The sequence below is a fragment of the Agelaius phoeniceus genome, chromosome 15, assembly GCF_051311805.1.
Source record: "Agelaius phoeniceus isolate bAgePho1 chromosome 15, bAgePho1.hap1, whole genome shotgun sequence".
NCBI lineage: Eukaryota > Metazoa > Chordata > Aves > Passeriformes > Icteridae > Agelaius > Agelaius phoeniceus.
Genome location: NC_135279.1, coordinates 17,358,335 through 17,381,183, shown reverse-complemented (window position 1 = coordinate 17,381,183; position 22,849 = coordinate 17,358,335). Strand labels below are relative to the sequence as shown.

The following is a 22,849-nucleotide window of genomic DNA, read 5'->3' as shown; positions in this document are numbered from 1 at the left end:
CGGAGGGAATCCTCCTCCTCTTCCACCCTTTCACTGGTACCTTGTCCCTCCACTCCACTTTGTTACTTCTTGCTCTCCCTGCTTGGTTTTTTCCAGAAAAAGAAAAAGCAACCCCCCATATCCCACTGGTCAGAGGAAACCAGGAGAGGGACAGAGCAGGGAGCAGAGGTCACAGTGCACCTGATGTACTTCTGCATCCTCCAAAAACTCCTGAGCCAGGGTCTTCCTGAGCAGCAGCCTCTACCTCTGAGCCACCTCTACCACATCAACTGGATTTTTCTCATTAATTGGTTTTGGAACAGATCTGGATTTCTGACATCCACAGCATCCCTGAGCAACGAGCATCCCCCTGCTTAACTCACACAGTGCAGGAAAGCATCACCTCCCATTTCCTCCTTCAGTGTCTCCTCTTTTCTAAAGGGTCAAAGAACCACCTCAAGGGTCCACAGGCCCTTATTAAACCACAGCTGGAGTAGAAGAAAAGCTCCTTGTTTTCATAAGCCAACCTGTGGCCAGAGCCTCCAGCTCTCTCCTGGGACATGGCCAAGCAAAACCAGGCTACAACCAACACCCAGGCTCCTGAGCTGGCACACCCAGAGCACAACACATAGCCTCAAACTCCCTCTGCTCCCAGATCTTGATCTTCGTGCCCTTCTGGACAGTCCCACAGTCCTGACCTCAGTCCAGCAGTCCAGCATGACCACAACACACAATTCCCTCTCATCTCAGAACAAACTGCTGCTTTTTACATAGGGAACAGGTTTCTTGGTTTGGTTGAGGTTTTTTCAGTTATAAAACAAGCAGCAAAGCTGGAATAATGAAAAATAAATGTATCCCTCAAACTTTATCTGCAAGCCTGGAAATAAAAAGAAAAAAAAAAAAAAAAAAGAGAAATTCAACAAAGCAGTGGCTGAAAGCAAACGCACACTCCCAATAAAAATAGAGCTCACGTGTACCGAGGAGGCTGCTAGCAAATGACAGCACAGCCTCTTTCAAGCCTCCAGCCTCCTGCCTGCCTGGCAGATGACATCTGCACAACAATTAGCACTTTGCTTCAGTCCCAGGTAGGCAGGAGGAGCCAACATGTGCAACAGAGGCTCTGGAGCTCCTGGAGAGCAGCCTGCACGGGCTGACATCTCCTTACGGACAGACGCACGCAGAGAGCAGGAGAGGATTTCCACACGGAATGTTCTGTGAACACAATGGATTTCCAGAAACAACCCTTGCAGCTTGTGAAGCAGAAAGGGTGGTCATGGTGACTCTACCTGCACAGGGAATGTTTGCTTGGATTTGAGGGCATCTTTGGGGATCCAGCACGTACAGCAGCCAGGCAGCAGCAAAACTGGATGAGGAAGGCCACAAATTCCCCTTGTGCAGAGTGGAGGGGCTGTTTTTTTTCTCAATAATCCTTTTTTGTCAAACAAAATCAGGCACAAGGGAAAGAGCAAAGGGTCAGACTCTGAGAAGTCTCCGCTGCTGGCAGTAACCCTCCTGTCAGAGGAGGGGATGTTGCTGGCTGGGAGGTTCTGCTCCACAGCTCCAGAAATCCTGGTCTGTGCCAGAAGCAGCAGAAGCAGCCCAGAGTTGTGCTCCCCATTAGCAGGGACATTCCAGTGAGGGCAGAGCTGTGCACAGGCAGCTGCACAGCCCCGGGAACGCAGCTCCCACAGTCACAGGTGACAGCTCCAAGGCAGCCAGAGAGAGGAGCACATTTCATTAATGCCTCCTGCTGCTGGCAGCGCTGCACTTACAGCTCGGCACAGAGCCCACGCTGCCCATCCTGTGCCAGTCCAACAAATCCACCAGGAGCCTCATCTGAGCTCTGACCTGCTGCTCCAGGAGAGCACACAGACATCCCAGAGCTCCTCAGCCCCAACATCAGCCTCTGGCTTTGCAGCCAGCTGGAAGCAGAATTCCAGAATCACTGAGGTTGGAAGAGACTTCCAAGACCATTGAGTCCAAGCTGTGCCTGATCCCCACCTTGTCCCCAGCCCAGGGCTCTGAGTGCCACCTCCAGCCCTTCCTGGGCACCTCCAGGGATGGGGACTCCAAACCCCCCTGGGCAGCCTCTCCCAATCCCTGAGCCCCCTTTCCATGGGGAAATTCCTCCTGGTGCCCACCCTGAACCTGCCCTGGCAGAGCTTGTAGGCCATTTCCTCTTGTCTTATCCCTTGTTCCTGGGAGCAGGGCCCGACTCCAACCTGGCTCCTCCCTCCTGGAGAAGGTTCCCCCTGAGCCTCCTTTTCTCCAGCTGAGCCCCTTTCCCAGCTGCTCCTCACTGCACTGACTCTCCAACCCCTTCCCGGCTCCGTTCCCTTCCCTGGACAGGCTCCAGCCCCTCCATGTTTTTCTTGCCATGAGAGCTCAGAACTGGACACAAGATTGGAGGTCCCTCAGCAGTGCCAGCACAGGGGACAGGCACTGTCCCGGTCCTGCTGCCACCCCAATGCTGATACAAAAATGCCAATTATCTCTAGGAATAAGCAATAGCAATAAGCTAATCCTTGTTTTCACCTAGGGATGACCTGAGGGAGCAGGATTGCTATTACAGCCTTACAAACTGTCTGCAGATGGACTCAGGGCAGGTTTCTGTGCAGCCAGCCTCACCAAGATGGCAAGGGGAGCACCAGCAGCACATCCTGTGCCTCCCAGCACAAAGCACCAACAGAGATCCTTCAGTGAGTGCAGGGCAGGGATGGGAACCCCCAGGCATCTCCAGCTGAAGCAGGGCACAAAGACCTGCTGGCACTCACAGCCTCTGTGGCTGAAGGAGAAGTTTCCTGGGCAACAGCAGCTCAGGGAATGATCTCCAGCCAGCCGTGCACGGGGGCTGTGGGATTGGAGAGGCTCTCAGGACACAGAGTGCACTCACAGCAAGCTGAGATCCCCTTCACACACAATGTCCTTCCAATGGTGGCATCCACGGCCGAGCCCCCCGTGACAGGCTGAGTGATGTGCAGTGCCACAGAGAAAGAGAAGGAAATGTAGCTGACCTGACCTGCAATTTTCCTCCTCTGAGCAAGAGGGTCCCCAGGTCTGTGAGGAGCACTCATGTTTGCTGGTGTGCTGCACACCTTGGGAGCACCCTGTGGCCAGCTGTCCTTCCTGCTTGCTGACTGCACAGCTACACCAACTGGACAAAGAGGAGGCTTGGAGCTGAGATTCAGCCTGTGCCTAGGAGATGAAACAGCTGGTGGGCAAAAAGAGGATTATTGGGAGGCCACACTCTAATGCCCTTCCCCAGTCACTAGCTGGGTCTGCACAACCCTGTGCTTTCAAGCAGGACAACCTGCACACACCATCACCTGAGGTCAATGCCCAGGATGATCTCAGCAGCTCTGCTCCTCCAGGCATCCTGTCCTCAGGAAAGCACCCCTGTGTCTCCAATGGGTGTCCCCAGCCCCACTCCAGTGAGAGCCCCAAGCCCTTCCAGAGGGTCCCACCTGGGCACGAAGCCCCAGCCAGGCAGGACAGCCCAGGGAGCAGCAGTTGTTTGCCAGCCCCCTCACACCTCCAGGATCTCAGTGGAGAGGGTGTAACTGCCATACAGACCATTCCATTCATGTCGCTTATGAAATGGCTTTAAAAAAAACATTTATTCTTCTTGCCTGCTCCTCATCATTTACTCCTACTAGGACTCTGCTCTGGCGTGTTAAAAACACTCCCACACAAAGGGAAAAGTTGTGGGAACACCTTCTTGCTGCCTACAGAGAACCCACACAGCAAGGAAGCCACACTGTGAAGCTGGCAGGAATAAACTGGGCTGGCTGGGCCCAGCCTGAGCAGGGGCAGCAGGTCCTGCTCCCACCTGCAGCAAAGCCCTGCCCCAAACTGGAACCAGCCCCCAGGAGGGAATTGTGACACGGGCACAGGGTGGGAGGGGCAGGATAAGCATGGCACAAACACATGTTTACAGAGCTTGGCATCTACTGAGCACTCATGCAACCTTTGTAACGGCTGCTAACAAATAATAACAATAAATATTAATAACCCCTCCAGGCTACCTGTGCAGCCATCAGCTCACATCAGCCCCTCGAGCAGCAGCTTGGCCATGACACCACCCAACACAGCTCTGACAGCCCTGCCAGGTGCCAGGAGCAGGACAGGGATGTGTCCAGCAGCAGGAGACAGCCCAGCAGTGCCTGGGCACGGTGGGGACAGCTCTTGGCACCAGCAGCTTCACCAGCACTGCCACAGCTCCCCCAAGAGCAGGGGAGGGGGTTGTTGTGCATCACTTGGATAAAGTCAGAACCGCCCCTTCTACACGGCCACAGCAACCCTGACCCTGCTGTTTATACAGCTCGCACAGTTTACAGAGGGCAGGAGCACAGCTTTGAGCTGGGGTGGTTTGAAGGCTGAGCAAGGCTGCCCTCGCCCTCCCCAGCACTCGTTAGCAGCCGTGGCACAGGGGCCATGCTCATTAGTGCTGCTGGCAGAAGGGGCCACGCTCCACTGGGGCTCAGCACGACCCCAATTCCATGAGCTGCCTCCCCAGCACCCCTCAGACCCTCCACGCCAGAGACAGACTGCTGAGTCCGGGATGGGGAATCTTCTCTGCCAGCATGGAGTGTGCAGAAGCAGAGCGTGCCTCGGAGATCAGAGGCTGAATTTATCATTTATTATTTATAAGCAGTGCATCTCTCTGAATTTCTGGCAGCTGCTCTCACAGGGCTCTGCTCTGCCTGCACACCACATGACACTGACTCCTCAGAGCTCTGGGGTTGGCAGGGACCTCTGGGCCCACACCAGAGCACTGGTGCTGATTTGCTCCAATTTAGGACTTTAGGACTTGTCTGGAGATGAGAGATGCACAGGGACCTTCAGGGCAAACATCTTTCTAAAAGCTGTCACACTGCCTGACCTCAACCACATGAAACAGCTTTTCCCTTCCTCCTCACCTCCCCACCACCCCAAATCCCAGCCAAAAACACCTCTCATCCTACCCATACCTATTCCCTTCTCCCACTCCTTGCTGCAATTTCCCATGCACAGCACATACAATAAGTGATGTTTTCTCCCCCCCCTCAGATCTATCCTTTCCATTAGTTCCTATTTGCAAGGTGACACCTTGCCTCACACTATCTCAGGAGTCTCCCAGCATTCTGTGTGTTTTTATCCCCTCTGCTTTCCCAAGCCTGGAGAATCTAACAGGAAAGAAAGCACATGCTGCACTAACAAGGTCCCAGAGAATCCTGATGTCCCACTGCAGCTGGGCCCACAAATTGCCAAAGATTTAACTGGCTTATTCCCAGCCTCTCTGGAAACAGCTTTTTGTATTTTCCAAGTTCTTGCTTTTCACCCGTGGTTCTCATAGGGAATAACAACCTCCTTCCCCTGTCACATGCCAGCTTCCCTATAAAGAAACTCAATTAAGAGGTTAAGAAACCATGAAAAATTCCTGCTCAGTGTTATAGAAATCCAGCAGTGATGGATCCAGCACACAACTCCCACAGCAGCACCCACACCACACTGCCTGCCCAGCACAACCATCCCTGCCCCTGGCTGAATCTCAGCCTGTCCCAGCCAGGAGCCCCAGCTCAGCCTGCAGGTTTCCCTCCCATGGGGATTACCAAGCCAAGGAACCCCTGCCAGTCCCTGCAGAGCACCTGGCACAGAGGTGCCCCAACAATGGGCACACAAAGGACTCCTCCAGCTGCCCTATTGATCTGCCAGGAGCCATGAGCTGTGAGCTTTATGAAAAATGCATTTTCTCACCTCTCCACAGAGCGTCAGTCAGTGGTGACAGCTCTGACTCCCCGTGACAAGCCAGGGGACAGGGAGCAGCAGGGAGCAGGATGGCACACGGGCAGCAAACGTGGGGCTCACCTGCTGCATGCCCTGGATATGTGCTCAGGAATAACATGGCAGAGCAGCTTGTGGACTGAGTTCATGGGATGCCTGGTTAGATGTACAGCCCTGGCTCAGCTCCCACATGCTTCCAGTTTTGTGGCAAGCTCCCAGTTGAAAAGGCAGAGGCCACTGGGATCCACCTCATGGGGCAAACCCAGTCAGGAGCTGCCAGACTGGCAGCAAAACCTGGGATAAAGCCCGAACAAGCCAATCTCAAACCCACCCCTGGGGAAGAAGGAGCTCTCTGAGGATGAACACAACCTGCTGCCATGCAGGTTCCCTCAGGACCAGTCCTTGCTTTGCCCCCAGTCCCTGCATCAATCTGGACACATCAATCTCCACACTGGGGCTCAGCTGCTCCATTCCAACAGGGATACCATGGTGACAAACACTGAGGTCAGCAGCAACATCTCTCTGTGCTTGGATGAAAGGCTTGATGCAAGTTTGCCTTTTTTTCCCTCCCTGCACTGGTCCTTTCTCAGTGGTTGCAGAGGATGCCTTTGTTAAACAATTAAATGAGCCCTGGGACAGGAATGAGCACGAAGGGAGAGCTGGGAGATTGCCAGTCCCACCATCCAGAAGTGACTCTTGTGGTCGTTGCTGCTCCTCTATCCAGGCATTTCCCCCCAAGACTGAAAAGCAACTCTTGCTCCCCAAAGCAGAACAGCCAAAGCCACTGCAGGCAGCATTCCTTCAACAGGGTTTTTCCCAAGGAAATTTAAATTAAAACAAGCCCCAAGGGCTGCAAATGCAGAAGCAAATGCACAGACACAGAAAGCTGAAAGAGAACATAATTCCTTCCCTCTCCAGTTGTTCATCTGCCACCCCTGCTTTGGGGAATGGTTTGTTGCCTTTTAGAGCTATTTTAGATGTTACTTGCAGCAATGTGTGGAGAAAACAGTTGAAATGTGATGGTGCAGCATTCTTTTTAATTAAACAATCCCTCAGGCACAACGGAATGGCTCCAGTCAAGCCCAGGACACTGCAGGTCTGCCTCCTCGGGGGGAGATGCTGGCCTCACTCCTCCAGCAGAGCAGAAGGTCTCCCAGGCCCCTCTGGAGGTCTGCTATCAGATGGCCCAGATCTTCTGCAGGGTTTGTCCTTCCTGCTGCCATCCTGGCTTTTTGCCCTGTCAGCCTCTGCTAAGCAGAGCTTTGATCCCCCAGGCAACTCCTAGTTCAGGGACTTTCTTTCCTTCTGCTGCCCAAACACGAAGGACATGGAGCTGGAGCTCCCCATCACCTCATCTTCAGACTGGAAGGCTTTGATGTGGCACAGAGTGTCTGGATCTGAGATTCCTCAGGTCTCTTCAACCAGCAGCAGAGGCACAGCTTGTGATCCGTGCAAAAGAGCATTTTCCTTGGGAATGGAAGTCACGCCAGCGTTCATCTCCACCTTGTCATGGCAGAACAAGCTGCATCGGTGCTTCAAAGAGCTCCTCAGCCTTAAATCTTTATAAAACGTTGACTAAGTGGAGAACCTGTCTCTGAACATCTCATGAATCCCAGCAGAGGTTATGAAACAGCTTTCCTGTGACTGTCTGCACTGCAATGGGACCCCGCAGCACCACAGGGCTCCCCTCACAGGGAATGCTCTGCTGCCCCAGGGAGATCTGCACTCACGGGTTATGGAGAGAGAACTAAAGAGCCAGTAAAGCTGCCAGGTCCCTCCTGAGCTCCATGACCAGGCTCCCTGCTCCTCAGAGCTGTGGGGTTTACTCAGCAGTACTTCAGCTCTATCCCCATTGCCCCTCAGCCGCAGCACTCCTAAACCTGCTCTGAGGAAGGAGAAGAACAGAGATGTATTCTGAGTGGGTTTCCTCCACAATTTTCTCTTCCAAGGGACAATTACTCTGTTTGTAACCTCAGTACTTTCCAGTCAATGCACTGTTTCTCATCTGGAGCTCAGACCAACAGCAGGAGATCCAGACACTCAAAAGGAAAATCCTTTTGGTGAGACACCCTATAAAGAGCCATTCCATGGACTGGCATATCTCAGTATTGAGCAGCACTGCTCCACAGAGGGTTCTTCCTTTGACAGTCCTGGCTGTCACTGCACCTGCTGGCTCTGCAAACACCCAAGCAGCAGCCAAAGGACACAGGGACTTTCACTCCCATGTCTTGGTGTTTGCTGTGAGATGATTGGCAAAGCCAAGAGCTCGAAATCTGCTGTCAGAATGAGCAGCAGGCTGTTCCCACACACACCCTCAGCTCTGATCAAAGAGGCACCTGCAGCACCTTCCTCTCTGCTGTGACACACCAGAATATCCTGAGCAGCTGCCTGTGCATCCTGGTGGTGCCATGGCAGGTGGGCACATGGCACATCCACCACAGGTCCACCAGACCACATCTGTACATGTCTGAGCTTCTCCCACGATGACTGCAGCCCTCAGCTGTCCCCTCCTGCACACAGGTTTTATACCCAGCTGTTCTGCAGAGCTCCTCCATCAGCTGCCATCTAAATGAAGCTGCTCTGTGAATCCAGGCTGTTTCAGTGACAGCCTCCACAGTGACTTCCAGTGACCACACATGTCACATGTCAAGACAAGTTTTGGTACTGACCCCAATGAGGGAGTGAGAAATCTCCACACACCCAGAGGCAGGCAGGGGCAGTTCCTCATATGTCAAAGGGAACAGCAGTGGGAGCAGGCCACATGTTTTCTGAGGCAAGGACCCTGACAAATGGTACATTTATTGTGCTATTCAGGAAGAAATAATAACTACAGTGGCCTCCAGTCTCCAGCTCTTTTAAGTCTGTACTTAAAGAAAGAGCAAAAAAAGACCAAAGTAAACAAGGCTTCCACAAAACCCTCTGAACTGGCTTTTAGCTACTGGACAAAAGCGTGGCAGCAGGAACTGCTCTGCATTGTCCCATCTCGTTCCTGTTTTGTAACAGCCCCGGCACTGCAGGCAAAGCCCTGCTCGGGTGCTGGAGCTGCCCTGACCTCCAGCTCCTGCCTCACCACCGTGCCCCAGGTGTGCTCCAGGTGTGCCCCAGGTGTGCCCCAGGTGTGCCCGGCTGCCCTGGCACCCGCTGCCTGCTGGGTTTGTTCATCCCAGGGCAAGGAGCAGGGATCCAGCCCAGGCACCCATGATGCCATGAGGATTTTTTGCCTTTTCTTTTATATACCTTTTATGTATTGTCAGTGCCCTTAACATTCACACTTGTAATTCCTTAAGTCTGATAACTTACCATAGGCCTGGCATTCTGTTAGGCCAGAAAACCAAACATCCTAAAGGCCTCTCAGCTGGAGGCCAGAAAGCCCTAAGCTATCTTGAGAAACCAAGGTCGCCTCTAAAATACATCCTGTAAACTAAAATTAAGCTCATCTAGAGAGAAATACTTTGAAATAGGAAGATATCACGCTATTCCTTCAAGCCTCTCATTGAGGCATCTTCGTTAAATATGCTAATTTGCAAGGTCTATAATTGTATATGTGATCTACCATGTGTGTGCAGTTCAGCACATGCCACCTTGGTGAAGTGGTGCACCATAAAGATCTTTATTAAATACCAAGATAAAAACCCTTTATCCCCTAACTGTGTGTCTGGCTCTTAATTTTAAGACCAAGGGAAAGGCATCACCTGGTGGGTTCTGTGTGCCCAAGGGCATGGAACAGCAGCACCCAGGGCTCCATGCACAGCTCCAGGATGATCTCCTAGGAACACATTCCCAGCACACATAACTCTCTGTCTAATCAGGCACTCAGCCCTGTTTTGGAGGAGATTTACAGAGAGGGTTTTTTTTTCTCTTGGAAGCAATAATAGATGGACAGCAGGAAAGGGAAGAAATTAATGAACAAGTAATCATTCCCAAAGTTGCAAATAGGAGCAATTCCTCACTCTGAGACAACTCTGGAAAACAAGATTAAAATGCTTAGGGGACATATTCTGAAAACTGCAGGTAATAGAACAGATAAAATGTATTTACACTATCTCACAGGGGACATGTACTTTTTATTCTGCTGAGGAATGTAATATTCTGCTGCTCATTGCAGAGCTAAAAAGGTGTCCTAAAAAAAGGAACTTAACAAAGCGTTTTTAGTGGCAACTGGGTCTGGTTTGAGAACACAGGCTCTCCTCTGCCCCGCAGCCAACACGCCATGGGAACCACAACCAGCACCTGCAGACACACCCAGCACACAAACATCATTAATAATCCATGCCAGCAGCACCGTTACCAAGCAGCAGAAAGGAGGCTGGGATGGCAGGGAGGGTCACAGCAACGCTCCCTGCGCTGATGTTTCCTAAGAGGAGGAGGCAGGGCTGCCTTCCTCCACTTCCAGCGCCCGCAGAGCCGCGGCTGCCAGCGAACAGACTGTGCCTCAAGTAGCCGCCAGCAGAAACAATTTGTCATGTGTCAGATCAAATAAACTCTTATGAGGCCACTGTGCTCCCTGAAGCAGACGGCTGCCAAACTCCAGAGGAGAAATCCAAGGAAGCGAGCCGGCCGGTGTCAGCCCCGAGTGCTCATGGAGCCCAGCACACTTCTTGTTGTGAGACATCAGCTCCTGTGCAGCACCCCCACGCCAGGCAGCCACCAGCAGCTCCCATCAGGAATAAGGATTTGGTGTTTTAATTATCACTCCACATAGTCCAGAAACTCCACATTCCTCATCCAGTGGCACAGCACCTCACTCATCCCAGGGAGGCCTGAGGAAGGCTGGTATCTGCCAGGTGTCTGGAAAGGGCTGCAATGGATTATCACTTGTATGAGCAAGTGCTTCTTCCCTCCCAGCCAGCACATGCTCTCCTGCTACAAGAATTCCCTCAAAACTGAATTACAGATTACTACATTTTCATTTAAATAGTCCTAGAGACTTATTTTTGTTCACTCCCAAGCACCATTGCAGTTCCCCATGCATGGGGCTTGTGCCCTCCTGTTTGCTGCACAGTCCTGCAAGAGCCACTAAAGCACAGGGTCCGGGCATGTCCTTGTCTGTGATCCTGCTGGGCAGAACAAGCCCCTAAAATTGCTGTAAGCACTTCTGCAAGAATAAATCATTCCAGCAGTACTGTGAGGATCTCAAATCGCTCACCTGCTCCTGCAAAGACCAGGCTCAAGTACTCCCTGGTCTGCACACAGGGCACATCCCTCAGCCCAGGGTTCAGCCACTGGCCCCAGATGATCCAGTGTGCTCCATATGGGAGCAGCCATCTGAGCCCTGCCATAGCCAGGAAATCCCCTCCTTCTATAGATGATGGATAATAGCCCCATAAAAGTGAATCTGCAAGAGGCCTGAGGTTCCTGGCTGGAAGGAGATTAGTTTATGGCACAGTGAAAGCAGTCACAGGGAGAAAGGCAGGAGATGCAAAGGAAGGACAGGAGAAGCTGGACATGTTGCTTCAAGTCACCAGAAAGCAACCTCGTGCCCCAAACCCCAGCAACAGAACCTTGACATTGCCTATCAACAAAAAGCAGTGAGCAAATGGGAAATCTGGCAGCCTAAAGCAAGGAACAAGGGAAGAACAAGGATTCAGGCATGGGGCATTCCCCCAGCAATAGCAGGGCAAGTACAAACCTCAGCTGTGTGGGGTTTTCCCAGTTTATTTAAAGAGCATCCGGTGCCTGATGACAAGTTATATTTATACCCCTTTTATCTGTACCAGAACTCCTCTCCAGCCACAGGGACTGGCAGGAGCACAGGACCCCATCCATTGTTCCAGGAGCCTCTCATCCACCTCAGAACACAACCCTCAGCCAGCCCAGGCATCAGAAGCTGCAAAGGACCCACGGTGCTGCTTCCAGCAAGGAGCAAACACTGCACCTGGAACATGGCAAGTGTTACACTGAGATCCCAGGGAGGATGAGGAGGTTACAGACTCCAGTCTGTCATTTCCAGCCATACTTTTCAGGCACTTACAGCTGCACAGACATCAGGAGTCAGGTTCCCACAGATGCCCAGCCTTTGCATGCTCCAGTTTCCAGCCAGCAGCTCTCTGGACTGTGATCCAGCCCAGCTCAGTGGTGGAAGCAGTGCCAGCTCCAGGCACAGCCCTTGCCCCCAGCCTTTGAAGGCAGGTTAAGCAGGCAAAGCTTTAGGCATCAACCCAGGACATGGCTTGAACTCACATCTCTGAATGGAGACTCTTCCTCTGAAAAATTAATGCTTTTTTCAGCTCTCTGCCTTTGAGAGATTTCTGAGAGAATCAAAGGGCTGGAGTGCACTGGGAGTCACACTCGCATCGGGTTCCTCAGCAAACTCTGGTTCTCTTCCTGAACAATGGTAACTTCTCCAGACACCTGGAGAAACCAAATCTGCCTCAGCCACCCCATCTCACCCTGCTCCTCAAATCTGAACAAAAGAGCCCATTTACAGCACCGGTGACAAATTTCTTTACCCAAGAACACGTGTCCAAGTGCCACGCTGTGAGTACTCAGATGGTTCCCAGAAGCCTCCTGCTGACGTGGAACACTCTTCCCGAGCTTCCCCACATACACTCTGTACTTGATTACCCCACGCTTGCTGGGAGAAGAGGAACAAAATGCACTCCAGAGCCACTTACTGATTCCTGATTTGAGTACAACCATGGCAGCAATACCATTTTTCCCTCCCTCTCCAAGGCTGGTACATGCCATGTCCAGTTCCCAGAGACAGGAACCTCACACCCAGCCCTTCTGTTCTGTCACCCTCAGGAGGGCCCATCTGGAGGAGCCATCACACACTAGGTACCAACACAGTATTCAAAACTACATGCAGAACTTGCAGAAGCACTCAGATCACCCACGGCTCCTGCTGGAAATTTTCCACAGTGTCAGAGTTTATTTTGTGGGCAGGAAGAGAGCAAGAAAATTAATTAAGGCAGAGTAAGAAGAAAAAACTCCTCCTGAAGTGAGTTAACTACACTAAAGCAGCAGTTGTGAGAAGGCCAAGTCCATTTTAATGGCTATACATTTTCACTTCCACAGTCTTGAAAAGGAAAATGAAGAGACTTTGTTCTGTATGCATATTGTCCACCATTTGTTATTGTCTGTCTATTGATGCTCAGTTGAAAAACAAAATTTAATTAAACCCCACAGTACTGCATTGCCTGCCTTTGAAATATGCCTGCATTAGTGGATCATTACAGTAAATGAAATACAGCTTCATATCGGATTTTTCAAATAACGTCCTAAAACTGTTACAAATTAAATAATACTCCTGCAGAGAGAAAATTAAGAGACAGTGTTTTTAGCAAGGGCAAAGAGATGTTTACAGATGAAGTCTGGAATAAGACGTGGAGGCAATGAGGCAGAGTTGCCATAGGGCCCTTCCAGACCTTGTTGGGAGGGTTCTGGGTACCAGAAACTAGAAAAGAAAGAGTGTGCTGGGGGGGGCACACGGAGAGGGCAGTGTCTCCAACCCCTCAAGAATGTCTGCATGACCAGACCAGGGTTTTGGGGTGTGCTCAACCCAGAGAGGTGTTTCTGCATGGGGGAGAGCTCACTGCCACACACCCTCCACGTCCTCCCCAAACACGGCTAAAGCAGCAGCAGCCACAGGAACTGAAGCCTTGTAACCACTCAAAGCACTGAAAGCCTGGACACTCAGTGGCCAAGGAAAGGGATCCAGGAAGGTGCTGTTGTGGCAGGATGAGAAATACATACACAGGGAGGAGAAAAGCAAGAGGAGCTTTGTTATCTCGGGGTAAGTAAAAGCACAAGTGGGTCAGTGAGTCAGCATTGGGCACAGCAGCAATACCTGATGTGGAACACAGCAAAGCAGGTGAATATTGCATGAGCCTCACAGCTCTGGCTTCAAGAGATCTTCTCCTTAATAGCACCTGAGCTGATGCCAAGTGTTCTTTGACGATTTATTTACTCTAAGAAATCATTTTCCCTAAATAAGAGGAGCCCATTACCGCATCCTTCTTCACGTGAGCCTGGAAAAGGCTGCACCCTGCAGCTCCTGTGGCCTCATCTCCATGGTGATGCACCAACACACACACACACACTGACTCCAGCAAGAAGGCAAACCTCCCCAAAGGAAAGGCTGAACCTCCCCAAAGGAAAGGCTGAACCTCCCCAAAGGAAAGGCTGAACCTCCCCAAAGGAAAGGCTGAAGCTGCCCAAAGGAAAGGCTGAACCTGCCCAAGGGAAAGGCTGAACCTGCCCAAGGGAAAGGCTGAACCTGCCCAAGGGAAAGGCTGAACCTGCCCAAGGGAGAGGCTGAAGGTGGCAGAGCTCTCAACAGCACAAGCCCTGGCACAAGGTGTGCTGCAGGTGTTGGCAGGCAGGGCTTTCCTGAGAAGCAGAGTAGGTCAGCCTATGAGCAGGCTGGAAATTAATAAAACCCTACAAGGGCACCTCTGGATCCATTTTATAGGAAAACAGCAGATTTCCAGCTGCTGTCCATGCCAGGGAGCAGCAACTGAGAGATAAGTTCCTGTAGTTCTCATCAGCCTGTGAATCAATTATTTATAGGAAGAAGGTTCAGCATATAATCATTGAAAGCTGTCAACTTCCAGCCCACACAGGGCTTCCTCTGTGGAAAGGCTGCTGGTCTGTAAGCCAGGGACTCCTCACCCCTCATGTCACAGGATTAAATGAGCAGCTGTGACACGAGGGGATCCATTACACTACAGCCACAATGAGCACTGGTGCCCCAAGGCACTAACAGCACTCAGCAACATCGGGCAAAAACCACAGGAATACAGCAAATGCAGCCCAGGATCCTTCCTAAAGGAAAAATACGGTGGTGAAAGGGCATTGGGAGTGATGTGACAGGGCTGGCACATGGAGCAGCTGGGGAAGGAGACTCTGACAAGGCTCTGTGGGGCCAGACTGTCGAAGGCAAGGCAAGCACAGCACTCAAACACCAGCCCAGTGCTCTCCTACCCCCACACCAAAGGCTCTGTAGGGATCAACAACTCTCAACCACTCACCTGCACATCCCCAAATGCCCTCCCATCAGGAGACTCTGGCTTTGTGCTTCTCAGGCTGTGGCAAACCCACCCCTGACAGTTAAGAGCAGCACAAGCAGCTTGCAGAGAGGATGGAGATTGCTGAGGCTCGGCAGCTCCCGAGGTGGGAGCAATCCTCGAGTGCCACAATCATCAGGCAGTGAGAGCACGCCAAGAGCAGGGCAGGCAGAGGCTGAAAATGAGCAGGTTTCACACTCCCAGGTATTGCAGGAAACGTGCTCATCCTCAGCTCACCAGCACTCTTTGAACACAGCCAGAATGAGGTCTGAACATTAAAAATACACCAGAGTGCTGCTCCCAGTCTGCTGGAGGAAATAAAGGGAGGGGGATGTCTGATAGGGAGGAGAGGGCGCAGCACAGGCACCTCTGGAAGAGCCCTGCTTCTGCAGTTCAAGGTTAAACACCTCCTTTGCACTCATCTCTGAATCTGCCTCTCTTTAAAGCTGCACCAGGTAATTAGAATCATTATAACTATTATTAGACCATAATATTATTATAGCATTTTTGCTACACTTGACATCTGTTGGCTGATAGATTTAACTGGTACATAAGAAATAACTGTGCAGAGATTTCTTGCAAATGAGCACTAACACGGAAGACATTAAAGCATTCTGCATTCAAAAAGTTAATTTTATGGAAGGACACTTGAAATAAAAATTCTAAAATTAAGTTAAACCTTTAAAACCTGTCATTAAAGGAATTATTTGGGCTTTAAGTAGGCAACCATTTAAAAAATCCTGATTTTTATTTAGATGCTGAAAGACATATATGTGGCTTGGTATCTCCTTCAGATCAACATATGCATCTTTTTCCCATCTACTCCAGAGATTTCTAAATCATCCTTCCATCTTCCTTCCCCTTTCTCTGCAGCAGGCACTTGAATTATTTGGGCAGAGTCTGACTGCACAGGGAACCAGTATAATCAGGGCTCTTACAACCTGCTGTCTGCAAATCCTATAGAATTATCAGCAAACACACATCTAGAATAAAATACTGCTTCCTGCAGCCCATGAAGCCCAAAGGGCTTTGCAAACTAGACTTGGGATGCAATTTATCCACCACTGAGATTCAGCTGTAATCCAGAGTGGAACACAATCTTTCCATCCATATTTAACTACAGCACACAGCCCCCTGGAGAAAAGTGAGGAAGAATCCAAGAGAAACCATAGGAAGGTTTTAGGGAGACTGAATTTTCTCCCCTGGAACTGAAATTAGGTCAGGGCATCCACCAAGTTGGACACAATGATGCTTGTAGGTGTCTTCCAACTCAGAATATTCCATGATTCCATGACTCTACCATCAGCCACGGACCAATACAGGAGAACAAAGAGGGCACAGCGTCTCCGGTGTCCCTGAAGCACAGCTGGAGTGAACAGCTGGGTACCACAAGTTACCAGCCAGGAGAGGAGGAAGACATGAACACCCTGTGTTGTCCTTAAATTCGGTAGGGCCCAAATTTCACCCCACAGTTACACCCATGTGCAAAGAAAGATGGAATAGCACTTCAGAAAAGGACCAATTCTTGAACCTCAGGCAGCTGAGCCCAGCAGCTCAGTACTCACAGAACTGGGGGAGGGTAGAGCTGGGCAGAGATTTTTTGCACTGAAATCTATTTCAGCTCAAGTAACTCCTCTTCCTTAAGCAGTTGGCACTGAGGTGACAGCAGAGGCCTGGTGCAATGAGGTGTCCTGCAACCACACCCACCATGACACACTATTTAGGAATAAAAATGAGTGTCATTAATTTCTCCAGAACAAGTAGTTTTCTCTTTTCCAGAGAAGAGCAACCACACAAGGAACTTGGAATTGCTTGAGGAGAAAAATGCATTTTTGCTACCTTAGCCACATACAGACAAGCCCAACTCTCACTGAGAGACTTATGGAGAGAAAAGGGAAATAGGAGATGCTGGACACACCTTCCCCCATGCACAGCCCACTGCTGAGGCAGCTCTGAGTGGGAAGCAGAGCTGAGGATTGTCTCAGAGCTGTGCCAGTCCCAGCAAGCATCAGCAAGAAGCCCCAGGTGAACAAAGTTCATGAAAGCTCTTAAAAATCACCTCAGCCTTCAGAAGGAGAGCACAATCTTCCCCTACAGAGACCTGCCCATCACACCTCTGACCAGCACAAAGCAGGTTTTTCATTCTATCCATCTGATGCTTTCAATAGCCAGAGGAGCTGGGTCTGGGCAAGCTACCTTCATGAGGCCCAGTGCTCATTAATAAGAAAAAAAAGACCAACCAAAGCAACTCAACCCCACACACTTGAGGGGTAGCTATCAGCAATTCCGTGTCACCACAAGAGAAATCCCTGTGTATGAGCCCTGGGAGCTCAGCCCAGGTCTGCTTCTGTTCAACCTTTCCATTAATAGTTTGAACAATGAAGAGAAAGCACTTTTATAAAACCTGAAAGGATGCCCAGGAGTTAAGAGCTGGAGGCACTCTGGAGGTCATGATCGGAATTGATAAACTGAAGAAAAGTTCCCAAAACACCCACAAATCAATAGAAAGAAAAGCAAGGAAAACAATGCAAAGAAGTGTACTTGGAAACAGCACAAACAGAGATCAAGCACACAGAGTCCAGGGCAAAGCTCTCCAGACAGAGGGAACCTGTGGAAAACTGGGGACCTGACTAAATGTGCCAGCACTGTGACACCACATCTCCAAAGAGCTGAACACCCCTCTGTGATGCAGGAACATAAAATACCCATTTCTGGGCTCTGTGCTGGGTATCAGCTCTGAGTTACAGACAAACCAGAGGGTCTGGGCAGCCAGCAGAGCAGTCAGCAGTATAAAACATGCTGCCCCATACCAGCTGTGGAGGGGTTTCTCCATCCCTGCTCTCTCCAGGGCCAGTACCAGCTCTCAGATTTTAACAGGGTTACTTACAAGGACAACCAGCCACAGGGCTCCCTGCTCTATGAAGGCAAGAGACAAACTGGCTGCTCAGTTTGCTGCAAGGACAAGTTAGATGAGCTGTCAGGCTCTGAGAGTGGGATTCCATCAAGGCCCAGAGGGAACTGGGCCCTGTCCAGATCTGCACTACCATCCACCACTGTCCAGACTGGAGCCAAGCATCTCTCACCTGGCTCAGGACAGGGGCATGGACAAGGAGGCTGTTCCAGCCCTGTATTTCCTTTTAGCATCCTCCATCTGGCTACTCCTACAGCAGTGACAAAGCCAAATGAACAGCCTTCTCTTCCCCAAAATACAACAGAGCTCCTCATCCTGCTGAGGGGCACCCACACAACACAGACCCAGCACTGCTGTGACCGTTTCCATTCACGCCTTCCTTATCCCTCACTAACAGAGCTCGTCAAGCTTCATTTGCCACCTGCTGCTGCAGCAGAGAAGCCAGCAGGGAATGGGATGCTGCCCTGGGGAAGGGCACAGCTTCCCAACTTCCCTCCTCCCCTCCCACCCCACACAGCCCGACCGACCTCTGCAATGCCTGAAGCCCACAGGGGCCATCACCCAGCCCTGCCTACCCCAGACACCTTAATTTGAGGGGACAGTTGTTAAAAGCCATTGAGGTCATTGCCACAAGGTGTTACAAAGCAGGTGAGAGCAGCTGATGCCACCAGAACACAGCTGCACCAAACCCAACCAGCAGCTTGGGAGAAACCCAGCGAGGGGGCAAAAGCTACAAATCTCATGCAAAAGCAGGGCTTAGCTCTCAGGAACATTTCAGATTTCCCAAAGACTCAGAGGGATTTGGGGTTTTGCTGAGCTGCCTCGTGAACCACAGCCAGGATGGCTCTGACAAAGCCGCGGTGAGCAGGCGCCGTCTCCCTTGGCAGGGCTGCTTCCCAGAGATCCCCAGCCTTGTGTCACTTCCCACTGCAGGTGCTAAGAATATCTGCATGTTCATAAAAAATAGCAACCAGCTATTGAGAACTTATCAACAAAGTGCTCGACAAATCTTAATTAAAGCTGATTCACCTCCCTCATGAGCCCGAGTCAAGTGTTATTTCTCAGAGGAGAACGCTGGGTGTAAGAGCTGAGGTGGGTTACAAAAGCCACGGAGGGAGTCAGTAGCACAGAGGATTAGCACATGGAAAGGCTGACTATTATCCCTAAATTTATCCCAATAATCCACTGCCTCACAAATTCTCAAGGTATGTCTGCTGTGCTTTCAACCCCATCTGCCCAATCCAAGCAGAAGCAGAGACAGGTGTGGGGATGCTGGAGTTTTCCAGGCGTTTTATTGCTCAAGCTAACGGAATTCTCCACTGTAAACATGAAGAAAGTGGTGGCAGTAGCACCAGCCCTGCTCTTGTGCTGCTTCAGGACACAGGGACAACACTGTGGGTTCAAAGGCTGTTTTGACAGTTCACCAGGAATTGTTCCCAGCTGATTTCTTCCCAAGAATCGTATTTGTATCCTTTCAAATCTAGTAAATACATGGTCACATAGACAGCAGCCTCCAGGAACGCTGCTGCTCTCACCTCTGGTAGCTGGACTCCTACACTGAAGTTTCTGGGACAGTATTTTGGATACTTCCACCATAGAAATGCCCTAGAGGCTACTGAAAAACAAAGTGGACTGGGTCTTTTTAAGGCAGGGTTGGGGGAAAGAAAAGAGAGAAACTTAGAAGTGCATCCCTTAACAGTGCTACTCCCAGAGAACAAATTAATTCAAATGATCACAGGGAGCAGGAACACTGCGGCAGCACGTTCAGTAAATGACAGGGCGTGTCATCGTCTTCTAACGTCCTCTGGACACTTATCTGCACTTAAAAGGCTCCTGCCAATCTGTGCACGGACCAGCCTCTTCCACAGACAGCTCCACCACAGAAATGCCTCTGTAGATTACCCTCCTTTGGCAGGCACACTGAGCAGCACCAGCACAGGCAGCTCTGCCCCTGCGCTGTACTTGGACTGGGTTAGTTCTAGCAGAGAAACACTGCAGAATAAGTAACTTAACCTTAAGAAATTGTGTCTATAGAACTTGGTGTAAACCCAGACCCTCCTGAAGGTGGGCAGCATCAGAGCTGTCAAAGATCACTCCTAATGCAAGTGTTAATCAACCACTGAATTTAAACATTTTAAGGCAACATTCCAAACAGTGTTTACACACAAAATCCCATTTGCTCAGCGTTCCCTTCCTGGCCTTGTGGAATGCATCATTTCACCAGTTTTCCAGCCGGAGAACCATATGCAGGCTTGTACCAAAACAATTAAACCAGTTTTAAAATTCAGACCTCGTGTTACAGAGCGCACACCCTGAAGAAACATCCATTTTAATATCCCAGAGCTACTTCAATATTTCCAGCACTTTTTTATTCCACAGCAGCCTGGGCACACAGTAGGCCAGAGGTCACGCAGCCTCGTGCTCCAGGCAGGATCCAAACTGTCCCCGCTGGGGGAAACTCACGTGTTAAGTATTTTTGTTTGAAACCCCTGAGTTTAAGGGACCCCTGCCCTGCCCCGACTGTGTGCCTAAGTGCCCCTCACAGGGCACGCGTTTGCGGTCCGTGCTGCAGCACTCCAGCCGCACAGGCTGCCTGTCGTGCCAGGCCTGCCGAGCCCCCGGGCCCGCACACGCACCGTCCCCAACGGCCCGGCCACGGCCGCTCTGAGGGGAACCGGGCCGCCGGGCAGCCCTCACCCCGGCAAGGCCTCACCGCCGGCTCCGCTCGCACGAGGGCAGAGCAGGGGAAGCAGCAGTCGGTGCCCACGGGCGGGGACCAGGGCTGTGTTCCCGACCCGGAGCTACGGCCCGGCCCTCACGGGGCCAGCATCACCGCCCCCCTCCTCCCCCCCACCCCGACTCACCGCTCCGCACTGCGCACGCGCCGCCCGACCCCAGCCTCCCCGCCCCGTCCCCGCTCTAGCCAATCAGCGACGTCCTTGAACGACCTCCTGCCATTGGGTCCGCCCTTGGCTCCGCCCTCTCCACCCACTCGGCACAGCCCCACTCTCAGCCACACCCGCCTACCCGTGCCGTTCTGTCAGCACGGCCCTTGGCCCCGCCCCCTGGCCGTGGCCCCGCCCTCTGGTCGTGTCCCGGCCTGTGTCCCGTGAGGCGGCGGTGGCGGCGCTGTCCCGGCTCTGCCGTGTCCCGGCCTGGGTTCGCCGGGCTGAGCCTGAGCCATGTCCCGGGCCGATCTGAGCAGTGTCCCGGGCTGGGTTCGCCGGGCTGAGCCGTGTCCCGGGTCGGACCCCGGAAGCCGGAGCTGCGCTGGGCTGCGGGAGCCTCCCTGGCTGTGGGAACGGCCTGTCCCGGGCAGCAGCCCCGTCCTGGAGGATCTGTCCCTCAGGAGGGGACAGACGGGACTGGCTGCTTTAGCGCGCCTCTGTGCATCGTGTTAGGTTGGACTTCTGGAGGAATTTCTCCGTGGAAAGGGTGGTCAGGCCTTGGCAGGGGCTGCCCAGGGATATGTTGGAGTCCCCTGCTCTGGAGATGTCCAAGGAAGGGCTGGAGGTGGCACCCAGTGCTCTGGCTGGTGACGAGGTGGGAATATCTGGGATGGGTGCCTGGGATCAGGAGGGAATATTTGCAATGATCTGGAGATGTTGGCTTTACACATCACATCATCCCTGCCACAGGCTACTTCAGCACCCCCTTTATTTTTCACAGGTTTTGAAGAAGGTAGTGAGGTTTCAGGTAAACACAAGGGTGTAAATTCTCAGTCTTGGCACCCCTGGTTGATGCTGAAATGAGGTGAGAAAGTCAGAAAAGGCACAGGGAGCTCACTGGTCCCCACACTTCATTCATTCAAAGCACTCTGCTGATTAAAATCATGCAAAAGCATTTCCCACCCCTCTCCCAACTGCAACTGAGTGATGGCATTGCAGAGATGATGGAAAATCAGCCACGAGCTGTGCAGCCCTCCCTGGAGAGGGCTGGGCTGTGGCTGAGGAACAGGCTATGGGATCCACTGCACAGCGGCCAAAACTAACGTGCCAGCCCCAAAATTAAACCTGCAATGCTTAATCATCTAGTGAAAGATGCTCAGTGACATCAGGGTGACCTGTCACTGGGCCACTGTCCCCACGGCTCTGCTGACCCATGCTGTGTTTCACTGCTGGCACCCACAGAGATCCTGGAGGCAGGAGATTGACTGTAAGCAAATCTCAGCTCTCCTTGCCAGTAATTGAATATTTTCAATCTTTCCAGGTTGGTTGTAAACATCTCAAAAACATAATCTGGAATCAAATCCCTCAAAGCCTGTCAGGGGTGCACCAGGGCTTTAGAGATGTTTATGATTTTTGTTGGGGTTTATGGTTTCTCAGGCAGCTACATGATTGCTGCCTGGGTGTAACTCCTGGCTTTTGGATGGGGGAAAGCACTGCTGTACTTCAGCCTCTTCCTCCTCCTTTTGGGCTCCACACACCAGCCCAAGGCTGGCAGCCAGGCAGGACTGGTCTCTCTGCTTGCAGCCCAGGAGCCAAAGGTCAGCTGGGGCACTGGGAAGAGGATTTTCTCCCTGCTTGTCTCAGGCTGCTGCACACCAGCCACCAGGCTCTTTGGGAAGCCTCACTGAGATGCTCAGTCCATCCAGAGAGGAGCACTGCTGCATCCCTGGGCAATCCCAACCAAATCCCACATCTGAAACTGCTCCCACATCTAAGAGATAAGAAAATACACTCTGCATGTATTACCTTCTGCATCTGGAGTTCCTCTCTTTGGTCTGATGGGGTGGAGGGCTTTTTCAAAAGGTATTAGAGAAGATGGTGTGAGAGAGTAATTTGGGACTGGGAGTAATTTTTCATCAGTATACTTAAAGACAATCACAGCACTAGGAGGGAGGCCTAATTGTGGAGTTGTGTAATTAGTTTTTATGTCGCTGCAATTATTCTGTTGGCTACATATAAAGAACATGGGAAAATGCAGCACTTAATTTTAAATCAAGACTTGATTCTCTTTTAGTAGGTAATTGATGTTGATCACATCACTTAGCAGCAACTATAAAATGTGCTATTTAGATTGTAAAAGGATGGAGAAAAGGACTGAGCAGATAGGTAATTGATGAATCGCGGGCAGCATTGGTGGGAGGCAGCAGGAATCCTTCAGCTGCCTCTGTCTGCAGCTGCTCCTGGGCTTCCTTAGTGCCCAGGGCTTTAACAGGCACTGAGCCCCTGTCCCAGTCCCACAG

General features: G+C 51.5%; 1 protein-coding gene across 2 annotated transcripts in view; it reads right to left on the bottom strand.

Moving 5' to 3' along the window:
* SIL1 (SIL1 nucleotide exchange factor) overlaps nt 1-20,605 on the bottom strand; it is a 340,917-nt gene extending 320,312 nt beyond the window's left edge. The window contains exon 1 of one of the 2 annotated variants that reach the window (XM_077186486.1): nt 20,526-20,605. The gene's annotated coding sequence lies outside the window, so the exon portion shown is untranslated. Of the gene's footprint in view, nt 1-13,531; nt 13,663-20,525 lie in introns of those variants that run through there. The other variant, XM_077186487.1, reaches the window with a different exon arrangement.
* Nucleotides 20,606-22,849: the final 2,244 nt, after the last annotated feature.